We start from the raw sequence: 20,170 nt of genomic DNA on the forward strand, positions 1-20,170 counted from the left end.
TTCCTTAATTATGGAATACTTTATTAGCAGAATCTCTATCATAATGTCTGTTCTCATCAAAGAAAGTCACTGTAAACCTTTAGTGTGAGTTTCAAACATTTTTCAAAAATTCTCTTGGATAATAACATATCCCATATAATGTTCTCATCACAAGTATCATGAGAATATAAAGCCCAATTATGAAATTTGAAATAATAAAGAACAAAGGCAATAGTTGGGACCCCAATAAAAATAATAACCAAAATAAAACACTCGAGGAAAGGTGTTATATAAATAAAAACATGATAGTAACTGCTCACTTTACTAGTAGATTGTGCTGCCCTGTCCTCATCCTATATAATAAAGAGGTAATATGCAAATTGACCCTCACACCCTCACGTCACAAGATGGCCACCCCCACATTGTCAGAAGGTGGTCGGCAGAGGAGGGCAGTTGGGGGTGACCAGGCCTGCAGGGGAGGGCAGCAGGGGGTTATCGGGCTGGCAGGGGAGCAGTTAGGTGTCAATCAGGCTGGCAGGGGAGCGGTTAGGGGGCTATCAGGCTGGCAGGCAGAGTGGTTAGGGGCAATCAGGCAGCCAGGCAGGCAAGTAGTTAGGAGCCAGCAGTCCCAGATTGTGAGAGGGATGTCCGACTGCTGGCAGTCGAACATTCCCCGAAGGGTTCCAGATTGGAGAGGGTGCAGGCTGGGCTGAGGGACACCCCCTCCCCTCCCAGTACACGAATTTCATGCACCGGGCCTCTAGTTAATAATATACACACATCCATTCCTCAAGCATCTTGTAATTGTTCCTATCTAAACAATAACATCAAAAAACAACAAATTGATAAACAGAAAACATGAATCTGGAAAAAAATCAAAAGCTGACTATCACTCTGCATGCCATCCAGAAAAAGAAATTAAATAGTTAGAGGAACATAAAACAAGGGGACATTAACCACAAGTTGCTGACTGGAGGTTTCTTTGGTTTTGTTTTTTTGTTTTTGTTTTTCTTTGTGGTCAGCAGTAGCATGCAATAACTCAGGAGCAATTTTCAGTGAATTATTGCACCTACTCAATTTATTTTGGAGCAATCTTTTTAAGTTAAGGCCTTGCTTATATAAACCTCCATGTTGACTTCAGATAGACCTCAAAGGGGATAAGACTACTCGTTTAATTTGTTTTCGTTCCTGAATCTTCATGTCTATCCATTGTTCTTGAAATGCATGAGTAGCATGAAATCGTCTTTTCCAGACCAAATACTAAGTAAATAGGATAACATGTAAAATTGAGTTTAAAAAAACTGAAAAAGGGGAAACCAATCAGATGTGCAATGACTTTATTGTAGATATGTGGCCTGCCAGTGCGGATAAAGAGTGTTTCCCTCCTCCGAAACTTAGACACGCCACTCCCTTGATGCTATTGTGAACTTTTTCTAAGTCCCCAGTTAAGCACTTCTCATGTAACCCCAGCAGCCATTTCAATTATTTTACAAGTTTCCCGAGTCCTCTATTCCATGTCTTTCAATATCCCACACAACAGTGCTTGTCTCTCACTTCACAGACAAAACAAAAGTAAATAACAAAGGTCAACAGGCAGAAAATCTCACTCCAAACTATTGACACCCACCATTCTTCTAAGTTTTCACAGACATATTCACTTTCTTATGTGAAAATTAAACTTTCTACCATTGTGTGGGGTTATCATCTGTTACTACCACTTTCCTCCATTAATTACCTCACTTACTCCTGCCCTATCTGTATCTCTGCTTCTTAACTGATTCTTTCATTTTATATAGAAACCATTTTGTTTCCTCCTTGTTTATAGGAACAATGCCCTCTCATCCTTATATTAATCTCTAACTGGTGAAGATCTTCCTCTTTTCCTAATAAATAAAATATAGTTCTTAATAATATAAGCATGCTTTGCACATTTCATCTCTCATTCTGCCACTATTCCTTTCTTGTCAGACACTAATCAACTTCTTCCTATCTTATTATTTGCCATTATTGACCTTTCTCTAATTCCTAGAAAGCAACTTTCTCACCCTCATAGTGAGACTTTCCGGGTACTTATCCGATGAAAGGTGGTCTCTCCCAGGTTTTGGTCTTATTCTCCATACCCATGGGTACCTGGATCATGCCAACTCTATTCAGTGACACTACACAAACTTTACTCCTGAGTTTTATATATATAACAAGCTCACCTTGGATGCCCAGTGTCATCTCTATACTCTTTTTCCCAGATAGGAGCAAATAACCGATAATGCCTATGTGAAAGAAAACTAGCTTGTTTTTTGTTAGTTTTTCTTGTGTGTGTTTTTTCCCATTTATTTTTTAATATATTTTTTGTTGTTGATAGTATTACAGATATCCCCTCTTTCTCCCCTTAAACCACCCCCCCTTCTCACAGCCCCTACCCCTTCAAGTCTTCACCACCCTATTGCCCGTGTCCATAGTCTATGCATATAAGTATATAAGTTCTTTGGTTTATCTCTTCTCATCCCCCCAATGCCACATCGAGTTATGTCAGTATGTCCCATGCCTCCCTGCTTTGGGTCTTATTTTATTGGTCAATTCATGTTGTTCATTTGATTCCACAAATAAGCGAGATCATGTAATATTTGTCATTTTTAAGTTCTATGTTCCCAATGACAGTTACAAGCTGAATAGCTTTATAATAAAATTATTAAAATTATTTAAAAACAAATAAATTACAAACCATATTTACTTTATAATGATCTTTATTGTTGTTACTATAAATAAAGATAATAAAAGTGATGATGTTGTAAGGGAAGATAAACAATTTTTCCTCTATCTTTCTGAGTTGTTAGCTGAGACCTTTGTTTGGCTCAGTGGATAGAGTGTCCGCCTGTGGACTGAAGGGTCCCAGGTTCGATTCCAGTCAAGGGGACATGCCAGGGTTGCGGGCTCAATCCCCAGTAGGAGGCATGCAGAATGGCAGCCAATTAATGATTCTCTCTCATCATTGATGTTTCTATTTCTTTCCCCCTCTCCCTTCTTCTCTGAAATCAATAAAAGTATATTTAAAAAAATACACATATGACAAGACTATTTTATTTTAAAGTCATCCATTTATTTTAACTTTTTATAACAGTTGTGCTTTGTGGTAAAGAATCAGCCGGCTATCTTTGTATTGGTTTCATACATTGGTAAAATATCACTAAACAACAATAACTACTTGTCACTAAAAAAGATAATATATGGGAAAATTAAAATTTACATTACATAATGGAAACCTATGTAAGATAGATCCAACATAGTAAAAGTATCCGGTCCATAAATGACTTCATATGGAACACGGAGTCCACTAGAATAATATACTGAGCTCCTAGTATCTTTAAAAATAAAGATACACATGAAAACATGCTCAAAGTCACTAATTATCCGAGACATGCAAATCAAAACGACAATGCGGTACCATCTCACACCTGTCAGAATGGCTATCATCAACAAATCAACCAACAACAAGTTCTGGCGAGGATGTGGAGAAAAAGGAACCCTCGTGCACTGCTGGTGGGAATGCAGACTGGTGCAGCCACTGTGGAGAAAAGTATGGAGTTTCCTCAAAAAACTAAAAATGGAACTCCCATTTGACCCAGTAATCCCACTTCTAGGAATATATCCCAAGAAACTAGAAACACCAATCAGAAAGGATATATGCATCCCTGTGTTCATAGCAGCACAATTCACCATAGCTAAGATTTGGAAACAGCCTAGGTGCCCATCAGCAGATTAGTGGATTAGAAAACTATGGTATATCTACACAATGGAATACTATGCTGCTATAAAAAAGAAGGAATTCTTACCATTTGCAGCAGCATGTATGGACCTGAAGAGCATTATGTTAAGTGAAATAAGCCAAGCAATTAAAGAAAAATACCACATGATCTCACTCATTTATGGAAAATAAAGAACATTATAACCTGATGAACAAAAAGATAGATACAGAGGCAGTAAAGCACTGAACACACTGTCAAATTACAGCAGGAACGCAGGGGAGTGTTGGGGAGGGAGAGAAATAGATCAACCAAAGGACTTGTATGCATGCATATAAGCACACCAATGGACACAAGACACTGGGGGGGGGTGGGATGAGGGCATTCGACAGGTACTAGGGGAGGCTGGGGGAAGGTCAATGGGAAAAAAAAGGAGATATATGTACTAATGTATGTAATACTTTAAACAATAAAAATATTTTTAAAAAGAAAAATAAAGATAAATGTCTTAATAAATGCATATTTGAGACGCTCAATGCCAAGTGCAAGTGAAATTATTGTATTATTAGTCTCTAGCAGCTCTAAACAAATTAGAAATAATGATAGTGGTATGGGAAAAAGAATCAAGATAGAAAATTTAAAAATCATAGATACTAAGTAGTCTATTTTAAAAATTCATAAGAAAAACTGGTTTGAAAGCTTTACAAATACTTAGAAAAATAAAGAATCAAATTATACCAAAATAAATTAGAATATTTCAGGGAAATTATTAAATTCTACCTACTGTGAACTTCAGATAAGCCACATTAAAATATTATGTATGTTTGCAAAGAAGTAGTTCTTTGCTGCTGAAGGTCTATGCTTCCTTGCAAGGTACTGGCTGGCTCAGTGTGGATTAAAATGATCAAGTGGTCTACAGGGACAAACAGAAGGCCTTGGGCAACCACTCACCTTACAATGTAAAACCATTTCTTACCAAATTAAACACAGAATGAGTTGCATTGAACTCTGTTCACTTTTGCTTTGTTTCTTTTATCTTTTCTATGTGAAACTCAAGGAGCAACACCATATGAAAGCATTAGGCTTGATTTCATTTGTGATTTGAAGAATATCTATATTACAGATTATTAAATTAATGGCAATCTAACCTTGAAAGCACCTCTATCTGCTGAAAGAGCAACACTTCATCACCTGTTTTGATTCATTAATGTATCATTTAACTTGGTATGACACATGTTCAGCAGTTATAATTACATTATGGCCTTCCTATTACATCAGCTCTGCTCCAAGTTTCTGTCACCACAAGTCCAATTTTCAACATAGAGCAATCCACTGCACTCTTTCCTTATTAGTGTCATCTTTAATGTAGCAGAGAGGCTGAGCCATTACTTGGCACTGAGAGTTTAACAGCAATTAACCCCTGCTCTATCCCCAGGGAGAAGTATATCAGCAACTTGCCAAAACACTGTAAACAAGCTGGCCAAGATCAATGTGCAACCACACTGGCTGAGAGCACCTAGTGTATTACTTTAGGATTGATACATGGGTGGTGGGGGGGGAAGAGGATATGGTCTGCATGAAATTAACCTCAGTCACTCCCTTATCCTAAATTGCATGTATTTCTTCCCAAAGATAGATATAGGACTAAAAAAATTTTCAGGGAATCATGCTTATGGTTAACAAATATACTGCATGTTTATCCAGCTTCATTGCCATCAGAAAATAATTATTGAATTGATTATTTCACTGGAGGGTCTTTTGGAGATGTAAAATGAAATGCATAAACAATGTAGTCACACAATTTAAAGGTCAGATTCAAAGAGCAAGTGACAAGGCAAACTCAATTTTGAGATGTTCCTTAGTTGTCTTACTATACAACTGAGTGGCAAAAGGTGCCATACATCGTTATTTGTAAATTTCAACTTGGAAAATTCTTAGCATGATGAAGTAATACTGAAATGAAGTAATTTCTGAGAATTGATGGTACTAACTCTAAAAAAAAAAAAAATGCAGAGGCAGTGCCCAGGGCAGAATGTGCTTTCTTACATTTTCTAGACTCATTCTGCCATACTTTGTAACTGCAGAAACCCTCAGTACAAAGCTGGATACTTTACTATTACAGTTTCCTTAAAGTGGGAAGAACATTATGTTGAGAGGATAAATGCCCACTATAGCAATAGGAATGTTAAAATATTTGTAGGACATATTAGACTAAAACTAAAGGTTTAGCTTGTTACCTCATTTCAGTACTTAAAGAAAAAGACCATAACTCTGAAGTGCCTATTATTCTCCTGTTGTTACGTGAGTCACATTTATGTGCTTATACTATGTACTTTAACATTACCATCCCAAGATTGGCACCACAATACCCTCTTTCATATAATAGCAACTGCACCTCATACTGAGTGGTAGCCTGAGCTTCACTGTGGAGTGAAACAATAGCTCCTGTAGATACAGAATTTCTTTTGTATGTAAATATGAATTTATTCACTGTCTGCATTGTTTTCTTCTCCATATTTTTTTAAGAAATGGATTTTTTTGTGTGTAATTGCCTTATTGCTGTTATTTGTTTATGCAAATAATCATGTTTCTCTAGACCTTGGGAAATGCTAAAATCTAAAAACATCTGAGAGACAGATGATGCATGATTTTATTTGAGAGTATTTTTATTATTAACTAGAGGCCCGGTGCACGGGTTTGAGGGACCCCACCGATGTAATAAGTATGTAACTTTTAAATTTAAGTTAAATGTAATTTGAGATATTATCTACTGTCAAATTAGGTTATTAGTAAAAACCAATATTAGTATCTCCCTTTCTCAAGATGTAGCATTCCCTCTCTTATGATAGGACAATTGCCTTACAGTAAATTTCATATTCTGAATTGATCTCCATTCATTAGCTTAAGATACTGCAACATTAAACTGTACCTCCTAAAGTCACTTCTTACAGGCTCTCTGAGATTGTCTTAATCATCTCCATAATCCTTTAAGTCAATTCAGATCCTAGCAGATCTCCTAGAGTAGTGGGTAAAAGGCCTTGAGGACTCATTTATCTTTTTTTTTTTTTTTTAAATATATTTTATTGATATTTTACAGAGAGGAAAGGAGAGGGATAGAAAGCCAGAAACATCGATGAGAGAGAAACATCGATCAGCTGCCTCCTGCACACCTCCCACTGGGGATGTGCCCACAACCAAGGTACATGCCCTTGACCGGAATCGAATCCGGGACCCTTCAGTCCGCAGGCCGACGCTCTATCCACTGAGCCAAACCGGTTCCGGCAGGACTCATTTATCTTATATTCCAAGTAAAGTTAGGAGCCTTTTGGGGAAAGGGTAACCAAAGCCAGGTTTTCCATTCTCCTTTGGTAGGTAGAGAATGAAGTATGAACAGTTTTACCTCTGCTTTTCCCTCCTGCCCCTCCCAGACAACTCATTTCAACAGATTTTTGTTGAGGACTTACTACACACCATGAACAGATCTATAAATTGAGGATACACAGGGTGCAAAAACAAGAAATGCAGATCTCATAAGTTTATATTTAAATGGGAAAAATAATTTTTTGAAGTGTATAAAGTATGTAGTATATTGTCTGAGGCTAAGCTAATGGGGGGGGGAAAGCAAAGCAAAGGGGTAAACAGAAAATTCTGGGAGGGAATAATTTTAAATTCATTGCTCAGTGAAAACTGCATTAGAAAGAGACATGTGAACAAGGACTTGAGCCATTCAGGAAACAGGCATCAGAAACTCAGCTGAGCTTCTGGTGTTAGAATAGCCGATTAAAGCAACAAACCAAAAATGAAAGTAACAATCAAGCCTTTAATCATTTACTACAATAGTGCAAGCAAGAGGTTAAAACCAGAGAAAGCATTAACTCCCCTCACCCCCTGTTGCATTTTCCCCCAAGGAATGGTACACTAGTAGAGTGTTTGGTAAATTAGTATAGATGTGGAAGTCCTCTTCCTGTCGATGAAATCCACCCCCCTCAAAAATAAAGTCTCCTGTAGACTTGAGGGCTAAGACAAGATGAATGAAGGGCCAGGAATGGAAAAGCACTGAGTACTGAGTTAGAGATGGAACAATGTCTTCAAGGTTTTCCTTCCTTTCAATAAGGAGTTTTGATAGATGTGCCTAAAGCCTTTGACCCAAAGATCTCATATAAAAAGACCTAGAAATAAAGGTGTCTGGGCTGGGACTGTATATACTGGTATATGTAAGACCCTGGGAAGCCAGAGGAACCTGAGTCTTTGACTGCAACTCCCTTTAAAGACTGTAATGGGCCAGCTATGCACCTGATCTGATGTGGGAGGGCAGCTTTCCTCCAGGAGGCCTGCCAGGAAAAGTGAAACTGAGGGGCCTCAGGACTTTGATAAATTTTAGTTTTAAATACTAGCTGTAAAAATCACCTCTCTCTTCCATATATATATGCTAATTAGACCAGACAGCCAAATGACCTTCCAGACTAAGTCAGGGCTGCGAGGGCCAAGTTCCTTGCACGAATTTCTAATATATATATTAGAGGCCTGGTGCATGAATTCGTGCATGGGTGGGGTCCGGCCAGCCTGGCCAGTGGGAGGGGACATGGGTGGTTGGCCAGCCTGCTTGCTGGTCGAACTCCTGGTCGAGGGGACAATTTGCATATTAGCCTTTTATTATATAGGATATACACTGAGTGGCCAGATTATTATGGGTCCAGAGATCATAATAATCTGGCCACTCAGTGTATATATTCCTCAGAAACCCAGCCTTTTTCCCAGATCATCAGCAAGCCCCACCTGAGGCAGCAGAAGACCTGACTATTGGTCACTGGGCCCAGACCTCTAGCAGGTAAAGATAACATCTTGACCCAAGTTAAGTTTCAGTCCTTGAGCTCTAAGGTAGAATGGCCTCCTGCTACTTTCCCATAAGACCAGACAAAGGGACACGGGAGAAGACCTCAGAGCTATCCTCAAGACCTAAAGAAATGATTGATTACCATCAGTTCCCTGCACGACCCTGAGCACATAACCCATGGTGTCGTGTGATTTTGCTGCGTATATACGTAACCTGCAAACCATTGGGAGTTTGGGCTTTGGAGAATCATCTTCCCATCCTCCTGGATGGCACCATATGTAATAAAATAGCCAATATTCCTCCACCGCAATTCTCTAATGTTTGTCTGTGCTAGTGCTGGGTGGACAAACGTTCTCTGTTTTGTAACAAAAGCCTTAGCAATTGCTTATGGTCAGACCTGAAAAATCACATATAGGTTCCTTGGTCAGGAGCCAGACTTCTCAATAGGAATGGTGAGGAAGCCACAGATGAGGAATCCCTGAGAGACAAACATGGCTGGGCTATTAGGAAAGCATCCAGGAGGAGGTTAGAAGAGCTGTTAGAAAGTGAGATGTGGAGGGAGGATGTTAGGTTATGAAGTCAGGAAAGTATCGAATTGAATAGGATTTTGGAAACCCCTAGGAGAACTCTGGCTTTTACTAAGGGCAGTGGGAAATGATTGGATGAGTTTGGTAAAAGGAATGCTATAATCTAACATGTTTTTTTAAAGAAATATTCTGACTTCTAAGTTTAGGATAAAATATCGTAGAGAGAAGGGCAGAAGCAGAAATATCAGTTAAAAAACTAATGAAATGACCCAGTAAAATACATGATCGTGGTTTGGACTGGGGTGACATAGTAGAGGTAATGAAAAGTGATGAGAGTCTTAATATATTTTGAAGCTAGAATTAGAAACATTTCTGATAGATTAGATGTGGGTGTGAGAAACAGAAAGGAGTCAAGACTTGTGCCAAGATATTTTAGCCCGAACAACCAGAAGATTGGAAATTTGTTACTGAAATGAGAAAGATGACTTGAAAACAGGTTAATATGTGTGTTGGGAAAGTGGGGTTTGGGGAAAACTGAAGTTAGATTTTTTTTATGTCTATTAGAAATTCCACTGATTGTCTGATAGGTTAATGACTTAATGGCTATATGAGATCCTGGAATGCAGGGAAATGATTCAGGCCAAACATCTAAATTTAGGAGTTTTCATCATATAATTGGAATTCAGTGCAACAGGATGGATTAGATCTTGGAGAGTGAGTGTAGAGAGGGAACAGGTCTAAAGATTAGGTCCCGAAGCACTAATCTTGATGTCTTTGTTGTCCATGTGAAGTGGTCCTGGAGATGAACAGGCACCAGCAAAGGAGACTGATAAGGAACAAATTGATAAGCAGGGCAGGAAGAAATCCAGAAGGATGGTGTGGTATCTTAAATACCAGTAAAAACAGAATTTCAAACTATAAAGGAGATCAACTGTGTCACAGGCTGCTGAGAGGTCAATATTTACGGCCCCAGACAAGAACAGTTCATGTTGGGAGGATAGTCTTACTGGAGTGAGCTCACTGGTCTATTGGAGGAGACAATTAGAACTTAGACCACTCACTGAAGGAGCTTTGCTGTTAAGACAGAGAAATGATGCCCAGCTGGGTGAGACTCAGTGATTGAGTCATCTCCTTCAAATCAATAAAAATATATGATAAAAAAAGACAGAGAAATGAAAATGTAGTAGAATAGAACAGAGTGGATATTTTATCCTTTATTTCTTTACTTTTTAATTGGGAAAGTTATTTCTTAAAATTTATTTTTATTGTTGAATTATTACAGATGTCCCCTCCTTTTCCCCCCATTGACCCCCTCCACCCTGCTCCCACCCCCCCACCCAGGCCTCCAGGGCACTATTGTGTGTGCCCATGAACTCTGCATACAAACTTATTTATTCCTGGTAATGGGAGAAATTACTGAGCATTTGCATGTCAATAAGGATGACCAAGTAAATAATAAAAAAATTGATTCAAGAAAATGAAGGCAGGATTTCTAGAGCAATTTCCTTGAATAGGGGAAAGAGGTACTTAGAACACAAGAAGGGGGTTATCCTTTAGACTAAAGCATGAATAGTTAACCAAATTGGTAGCAAAGAAGTCAATAGGAGGGCAGAGATACAAGTGAGTGGTGACTTGTGGGAATCATATTCTGATTCCTGACTGCTTCTGCTTTCTGAGTGACATAGAAAAAGTCATTTGCAGGAGTCATTTCTTACCCTCAATTAGACAAATAAAATGTAATATAAATGCCAGATAAAACGAAGGGCCTGCCAAAATTTGATGGCAGTGAATTTTAAGTTCATAAACCAGAATGGTTGTGCTTTTTCTCTAGCTGTGAACAGCTGGGTGGCCGCAGACAAGGAATATGCCAAGAGTTGCATTTAATCATGGTTAAAAGTTTTGCTATGTAATTATGACAAAACAATATTTTTGGTGATTTGCTACCTTTATCTATGATCCTCTTTTTTCTCCCTCACTCCTAAAATTCTCTAGAGAATTGAGAATTTAATGTCATGTCTTCCACATAATTTGGCTTAGAAAATGCAGATCAATGTCTTAATATATGAGTCCATATTATCCAATCTATTTAAAGCAACACCAGGGGCAAAGAAATAACCTTCTTTGAAGTTATCTTATTATATCTAACTTAAAACACAATAACAAGAAATGTTAAGGAGCTTTCTTTTACAACTTATGCTCAGATACTAAGCCTCCTCCTAATTCCCCATCTGGACCTGCATTCGATTCAAATACCCATCATTGTAATTATCACTAGTCAAATAAACTAACCTGAAAAGTAGAAAGCGCATTGTTAAATTTTGGGTTCACACACACACACACACACACACACACACACACACACACACACACACGGGCAATTTAGTTGGCAATGAATTAAAGCTCTGTCTAGTCTTTTAGCTAACTATCTCCAACTCAAAAGCCATAGCTGCCAAGGGTGGCTGCGATGCCAAGTTAATTACCTGACAATGAGAACCTGAAGTTGGACCAAAAAGAGCTTCATTAGCTTTGAGCATCACTGACTCAGAAGGAAGCCAAAACCAGAAGAGGAGAAATGACAGAAGAAAAAAATGTTTTTTCTTAATGAAAATTGTGTAAATATTAATTTTACACAATTTGACAAATCACTCTGAAAAAAATAATAGTGTTTTTATAGACGGAAAGAGAACACATCCATTGTATTCAGTACTTCCTTGAACATGGTGTTCAGGTACTGGCACATCTTTCCACTACCTTAGCTTTCTTAGAAGCCAAATCAAGACCAAATTCCACCTAGGCTAAAAAGACCCTTCTGAGCTTCCTCCAATGTCATTTTCTGGTTACTAAGAGAAGTGGCTTATATGTCCAGGTTAGGTAAATGCATCTTTATTATTATTTTTTAAAAAGACAGGCAAACAAAAGAGGTTAAATTACTCTCAAGTTGACAAATTGACACTAGTATCTATTTCCTTCAGCTTCGATTTTAAAACTTAAGCACACAGTAGACATGCATATGTACATGATTGTGTATTTACAGTGTTTCTTTTCAAACATAAAGCAAGAATAGAAAAATAGGTTTTAGGTAAAATTTCCTCAGAACGTTTAGGAGACAAGGGTAAGACTTTTATTTCAGCCTAATGAACGATGGGCAAACAGAAGCTAGACAAACACAGAATGCTATGCCATTGGCATGGGGCTCAGCCTTTAATGATTACTGGGGTAAACCAGTTACCAGAAAAAAAATTAAAGAATGCTAAAAATGAATTATGTACGTTATAACACATCATACTTTTAAAATAAAAATTGATTTCTAATTGACAACTGGCACCTTGCCCATAACTAAACTCGACTTCAAAAGCAACAGCTGGGAAAGCATCTTTTTCGTTCTTAATTACTGTGGAACTTAAACCAACTTTTTTGTTTGTTTCCTCTTCAGAAGACACTTGTCTGGCTGAGGATGAGATCAAAGTGTAAGATGTGGGAAACAAAATTATGACCTAAACCATAAACATGCAGTCTAATACAGTGTCAGGAGGATCCTCAAAAATAAACTTACACCAGACTCTTTTCACCACATAAAAAGAGAATCATGCTGAGCAATTAGAATGAGGTTGGGGACACCTTTTTCTTAAACCTATCTTTTCTTCTAAAAGGCTGTTACAAAATTAGAACGAGAAAATGATGTAACCTGACCTCCATTCTCTTCTGTCTACTAGGATCCATAAAGCATTAGGGAGAGAAGAAAAGAGAAGACTCCATCTTACTTCTCCAGTGTTTGGCATTGGACTATTGTTTCTTTTCTTAATCCGTTATATTTCATTGTGATTCTTAGCGCTAACATTCCCCTCCACAATGCTAAGTGACCTTATGAAAATAACACAAGGCAAAATTAGTAACTTATTACCTTGTTCTGTCTAAGATGAAATAACTTGGAGAGTCATTTCTTTTCCAATAATGGGAATGATGTTGCTAACCAAGAAAGAGAAAAGGAATATAGTTTGTTCCATATAAAGTTAATGAGGGCTATTCTTTGAAGGTTTATATGTTTTCATTAGCTTAATATTTTCAAGGAAACTGGAAAATCATATATAGGCTTTATTTTTTTTTTATTTTTTTTGTATTCTACCTGACCCAACCTTAGGTACTTTTTTAAATGACTACATTCTTATTAATTAATTGACACATTAATAAATAATTATCTTACTTGAAGTTAAGTAAATTTATTTTTTGTATTTTTTTTGTGTGTGTGCGGGGCGGGGGTGGGGGGGCTGTCTGAAATTTCTATAACCTTGCTCCGGATGCAGCAGGGCAAGACCTCAAACCATTTCAAAATGTTCTCTCAAGGTAAAAGTTTTTTTTAAATCATAATATTTTAATGTCAATAAAATGATTTCTTAGATGATAGTGTTTTTTCTCCTCTATTAATAACCTTGACACTAGATATAACACCAAAGAAAGTAAAAACACTGAAATATTCTAATGTGGAACACATTAATAAAAGCATTTGCAACACAAATCCCTAGCACACTGGCAGTGTTTTTGAGGGGTGCCCTAGTGAAATGCTTGTGCAGGAGGCTGGAAGTGATTCTGCAGAGTCAGAATGAAATGAAACATTACGTTGTGAGAAAGAAAAAAAAGACCTCCAGTTTTCTTCAAAACGAAGTAGCAAGACAGCCTGGCTGCACGACCAAAGGAGCAACCGGTAACTTCTGATGCACCCACCAGCTCTAGCACTCTGCAAAGTACTGACCTGTGAGGAGGGCGTGCTGAATCACTGTGGCTTCTCCAGTAACCCAGTCATCTTAAATTAGGTCAGATATGAAGAGAGCAAGAATTTGGAAATATGGGAGAAGGGAAGTGTCCCAGGTTTCTGTAATGACCGGAACATTGGAGGTACTAATATGGCTCTGTTTTTTAGATATTCACAGAAATCATGAAACAAAGAGGAAATACTAAATCTTATATACAATTGACCCTCGCACAATGCGGGGTTAGGGGTGCCAAACCTGTGGGGTTGAAAAGCCAATACACCTCTTGACTCCTCTGAAACTTAACTGCAATCAACTCTTTGCACCTGAAGACTCAGCTGACTACAGATGGAACAGGGGTTTCAGCTGCGTCTGAGAATGGGTGGCGGAGAAACTGTGGCTGGGAATGCGAAAATAGTTTTCCATCTGCTGTTGGTCGAATCTGCGGATGCTAAACTGCACATAGGTAGGGCCAACTATATTTATTGGGGAAAAAATCTTCAGATCCCTGAAACCTAGACTTCAAATATGTGTTGTTCAAGCGTCAGCTGTAAATGTACTGGCAAGTATTGGATGAGGAAAACAAAATAATTCAAACTAACATTCATCCATATTAAAAAAGAGAGAGAAGGTATGCAATGCACTATGTTTGCCATAATTTCCGTGTAACTCAGGCAAGTTGAGTATAGTTTCCGTGATATCTTCATACCTGGGAATTGAAATAAGTGGCACTTTCAGACACTTTCGGTTCAGTTCTTACATATGTACTCTTCTTCATTTAGACAACGTAATCTTTCTGTTCCAATGTGAAATTGAGTAGACCCTAAGGAACACGCTTTTTCAGATGATATTGATAAAACTTGTAGAAAGGCATATTTTTACTGTTTAATTTTTATAGATCCAATGTTCCCTTGAATCACCTCGTTAGAAGTAATTTAACCAGTGGCATCTAATTTTGTAATTTTTTTAAACTTGATATTTGAAACCTATTTATCTGGTGATGGATTTATTTATAAGTAGTTTGGTAAAATAGGGGGAGAAAACCAAACTTTGACTCTGGATCTAGGGAGAATTCTATTTGAACTGGAAAATTATTTGATTTTGAATTTCTCTGTTGCCTCTTACTAGCAAAATGGCTTCAGTCAAATAACTCCATCTATATATTTCTCAGGTTCCTCATCTAAAAATTAGAATTAATAATGACATGATAGAGTTACAAAGATGTTAAATTAGATACATGGAAATGAGTTAGCACATATAATTAATAGGCTCATTGTATGCTATTTCTCCCTTGCTTTAACCTTTGTAAATGTAAATAAGGTTGTATATGTTCTCAATAAATATTAGGAGCAATCCATGATATTTATGGAAAATGAGTGTATGGAGGATTAACTATACTGCATATTTTAAATTCTTCCATCTCATTTGTCTTTCTCTTTACTCTCTGAGGGCAAGCAAGTTAACAAGTCATTCAGCTATAGGTACTAAGGGATCATTGTCTAAAATATTCCTTCAAGAAAGCTAATTAGTATGAGTGCAGAAAATTAGAAATACAAACCAAAGAAATAATAATAAAAAGGTGCTCAAATATCATATAATTTAAATGTGGAATTTTTTTAATCTGAGTGTTAGAACTACTTAATTCTAAAGAATTCTGCTTAATAATCATTCAAATGATTGTTAATCCAAACAGGGATTATCCAGGGTTTATGTATTAAATCGGCATTATAAAGCAAGAAGATATTCTGGATAAGACCCTCCGAAAGGGATTGCTTCAGACTACCTACAGGTACCTGTTATAAGTGTTTCTGCAAAGCAGTGTTTAAATATTAGCATTTTTTTCACATGAGGGAAAACGAACACACTGTGGGGGAGAGAAGCATTTTAAACGATACTGGTGTTTGTTTTTCAAATTGTTCACACCCGGAAAAACTAGATAGGGATGCTTTCTGAATGTTGTGCAAATGTGTAAGCGGCACCCTCCCTCAAGTAAGTCAGATGAGTAGGTAAATATGTAACTGTGATGTGGAGAATTTGTATCCCTAACACATTCTTCCCCCAGGTTAACTTGCTAGGTTAATTCATCCCTAGGTACTCATTCTTAAACTTCCTTTAATTGGCAATTGAGAGGTATTTCAGCAGACTGGCATGCTGCAGATACCCTAAAGACAACAAAAGGGGAAAAGTTAACAAGGGGTTCTCAGGCACTGTGACAAGGGTGACAAGGTTTGTTAAGCACGAATAAAAGGGATGAGCGTTGCAGGAGGTATTATGGATTGGCAGCCTTTTCAGAAAGGTCAGCAGCTTCCTTTTATAATTGCTTCCATTCATTTCAATAGTGTGAGAGACACTCTAAGGCCAGAAGCAGTCTAAAGGCACACTGGTAACTTCCCTTCCCTTAACAGTATCTCTTTAATTCCAAATAACTTTTCCTTTAACATGCTTAAAAAGTCACATGCAGAGAAATCATATTTTAAAAACTCAGGTTACAATTCTCTTCTACCGCTCTAATAAATTTTATATGATTCATTTGAGAAACATAGGAGGGGACTGGACCACAGTAGAATTTACTTTATTTTAAAAACATCATGAAGCACCTAAACACTTTTGGTGTGGCAGCACCAGTATTTGGCTTTTGGAACATAAAAGTGACCAGATATTAGAGAGGAAGATTTCAAAAGCATTTGTAATTCCCTGGTGCTTTTCCTTTTCAAATTCTGCTTGATCGTTGTTTTCTTGTTTGTTTGTTTTGGTAAACATGATCCAACTTAGTGTAACCTCAGTTTGAGTTACTTAGAACAACTTCTAATGCATAGGGTCTGAAGTTTTTAAATATAATTGGGGTGTTTCTTTAAAATATGTATTTTTAGCCTGGGTGGTGTGGCTCAATGGACTGAGCATGGTCCCGTGCACCAAGAGGTTACTGGTTTCATTCCCAGTCTGAGCACATGCCCCAGTTGCAAACTCAATCCTCAGTAGGGGGCGTGCAGGAGGCATAGATGGATGTTTGTCTTTCATTGCTGTTTCTATCTGTCTACCTCTCCCTTCTCTCTCTCTAAAATCAATAAAAAACATATTTTAAAAATGTGTTTTAGTCTCACCATCCCAAATTAAGGTTCAGTGGTTGTAGGATGGGACCCAAGAATCTGCATTATGCCTGCATCCCACCTCCCAGGTGATTTTGATGCAGAAGTGTCCTAGATCAGTGGTCAGCAAACTGCGGCTCGCGAGCCCCATGTGGCTCTTTGGCCCCTTGAGTGTGGCTCTTCCACAAAATACCACGGCCTGGGCGAGTCTATTTTGAAGAAGTGGCGTTAGAAGTTTAAGTTTAAAAAATGTGGCTCTCAAAAGAAATTTCAATCGTTGTACTGTTGATATTTGGCTCTGTTGACTAATGAGTTTGTCGACCACTGTACCTAGACAATTAGAGAACCATATAAAACCAATGACACCAGAAGAAAAAATCAGTTTGAAGCTAACAACATTATTTATTAGGCTTTTATAAAACTCTGAGAATAATGGTATTTTGGCATGAGTATTGTTTTATTTTATTTTTGGTAAATTTCTTCTGTCATTATGGCACAAATTGGATAATTCTACTAGCCTTGGACAGTCTACTGTGGCAACTGAGATCTGTCATGGGTGCTTAAAAATATAAACAAATAAATAAATGTATGCAGTTTTATACAAAATAAATTTTAAAACAAAAACTAATATCTTGAATATAAAATATTTTCTTTATAGGTTTTTTAAAATAGAAAAATAATATTAGTAGAAAACATTTTTTACAATCATGTTTGTAAGTAATTCTGAGTAGTGTACACTTTGTTGTTTTTAAATGTTTGATCCTATAACTAACCCCACTCCGCCCTATTTAGGCTACTGTACAGATAACTCTTTTGCAGGAATTTCATAATTTGTGTCATCTTATTTGAATGAAAATTGCTGAGGCTCACCCTCCCACAGCAAACTTTCTTAAGGTGTTAATTCTGTTGGAGGAAGGAAGGCATAGTCTTCCTCTTGCCACTAGCAGATACAGCCAAGCGTTGGAAAGGTGATTTCGCTCAGTCATTCAGAAACCCTGATAAGTAGGGTGTCCTGCTAGTGGCAGAGGGAACACTGGGAGGTCAGCTGTCCAGCCGCAGCCCGGATAGTGTGAGGCCATATGGTTTCTGATGCGTGCCCTTTATGGGCTTCTTGCTGTTCACCTTACAGAGCTCTTTTGACTCCTGCCAATTTTCAGCCTTGGTTTGTCAGCTTTCTACTGCTTTTCTGAGTCCACATTTGTTTGCAATGATCCTCTTATTGTTTAAAAATACTCAGTTCTTCCCCTGTTGTTCTAACTGAGAACCCTGAATGAAACACTTTTATTTTATTGCTAGTTTTTCATTGACAAAGGCATGTCTGGTAATAAACATAGATTTGTATACAATTCAGGGATTATTTATGATTATATCATCAGTGGTACACCATGAAGGAATCAGGAGTTAAACTCAACATTACACAGGAAAGTTGAAAGGAAGAAGTCATGAACATATAAAAATAATTCAGTATGGACTTCAGAACATGTAACTGCATCAGGGAAACATCCCCACGGATTTTAGCTCACGTGGGTTTCTGATCTGTCATGTTTTAAACAAGTTTTTATCATTGGATAACTGTGAGGGTTAAATAAATAAAATAATCAAGGTGAAAAAGCATTGTCAATAGTAAAATTTTATACATAGGCTATTTTTATTTTATTTCCATAATGACTTTCTCAGCATTGATGAACAAAAATACATTTAATAATTAAACTGACTCATATATTTGGCAAAACTTAATCTGAAAGAAATCAAGAATCAGGCTAAGGAATGACTAAATACTTGACATAAATGTTCCCAAGGAAGAGGTGATTTATACATTCAAATTCAAATGCTGATGAGAATTATCTTATCATTAAATAATGGTAAAATTTTCTTTGTAAGAATCATAACGGAGAAATGAAGCTGCATTTTTTTTTGTATGTTGGGTCCAGGGTTATTCCAGGGAGACACTGAAGCAGGCAAGACAGTGTCTAAGTCCTGTTCATCTAGTGCTTTTCTCTTTCCCCACTTCAAACATAAAATTCCCAACCCCTCTGAAGTTTCCATAAGGATTCTTCCTCCCCTCCTTATGAAAACACAGTCTCAAGAGCAGAACTAAAGTTCTCTGAAAGTTTGCTAACAATTGGATATCTTTGTCACTACATTCTATCAGTTGTCAAAATTTGAAGCTGAAAGGTTACATGTTTTTAATCTTAGATCACAGTAAGCTAGCTACTAGTACAAGTGTCGGGCTGAGGGAGCTAGCTGAGAGTGAATGAGCCTTCCACAGAATGTCTGAAATCATAGAATGGGTCTACATGTTCTCATTTTCTAATCATTTCAACACAGTAGAAAGGAAAGCAAAAAAAAAAAAAAAAAAGTGAAACTCTATACTTACAATTTTGTGGAGCAGTTTTATTCAAATAAAACCTGTCAATTAAAACATCCAAACAACCCTAACTGTTCTGGCTCAGTGGATGGAGCGTTGGCCTGCAGACTGAAGGGTCCCAGGTTTGAATCTCCTGAAGGGCTTGTAGCCCCCTGGAAGGCTCAATCACCTGCCCTGGTTGGAATGCATGCCTGAGGCAACCAATCCATTTGTCTCTCTCACATTGATGTTTCTCTCTCCCTAATCTCTCCCCCTCCCTCCCATTCTTTCTAAAAAGCAATGGAAAAATATCCTCGGGAGAGGATTTACAAAAACAAAACAAAACAAAAAACCCCATCAAAGCAATTTCCCAATATAACCTGAAGTGTGTTCCAATAGGTCTTCCCACTGTTTACTATCCATTCTCTCCCATGATGTCAAGAAAAATTACATATAACCATCACTATTCATGTTTTCCTATCATGCTGGCTTCATTGTATAGAGATGCAAATAACTGAAACAAAGGAAGACCAGAACAAGAAAGGAAAAATGATCCTCAGATCTTTGTAAAATAGTACTCTCTATGTGCATATATCTCTTTACTGCTATGAATGTTTTAGAAAGAAAATGTCTAAAATGGATTTTAATTATTTAAGTAGTGATGTTATTATTTTATGCTATCAGCATACTTCTAAATTCAGCTAAAATCAACATCTCTGCTGACTCTATTCTTTAAAATGCCACTTAAAGCTACGTTTTGTTCAGTCAAAATTTGAATCTGTGCAAAAAAAAAAATAGAACTTATGGCACTCACCCATTTAGATGTCAGAAAAAGTTCTATATGTCCATTAAATTAAAACATCCTAATCATTAGCTGTCAAACCTTGGAGAATTTGACACTGCCTCATATTTCTA

Source organism: Plecotus auritus (genome assembly GCF_963455305.1).
Source record: "Plecotus auritus genome assembly, chromosome: 3".
NCBI lineage: Eukaryota > Metazoa > Chordata > Mammalia > Chiroptera > Vespertilionidae > Plecotus > Plecotus auritus.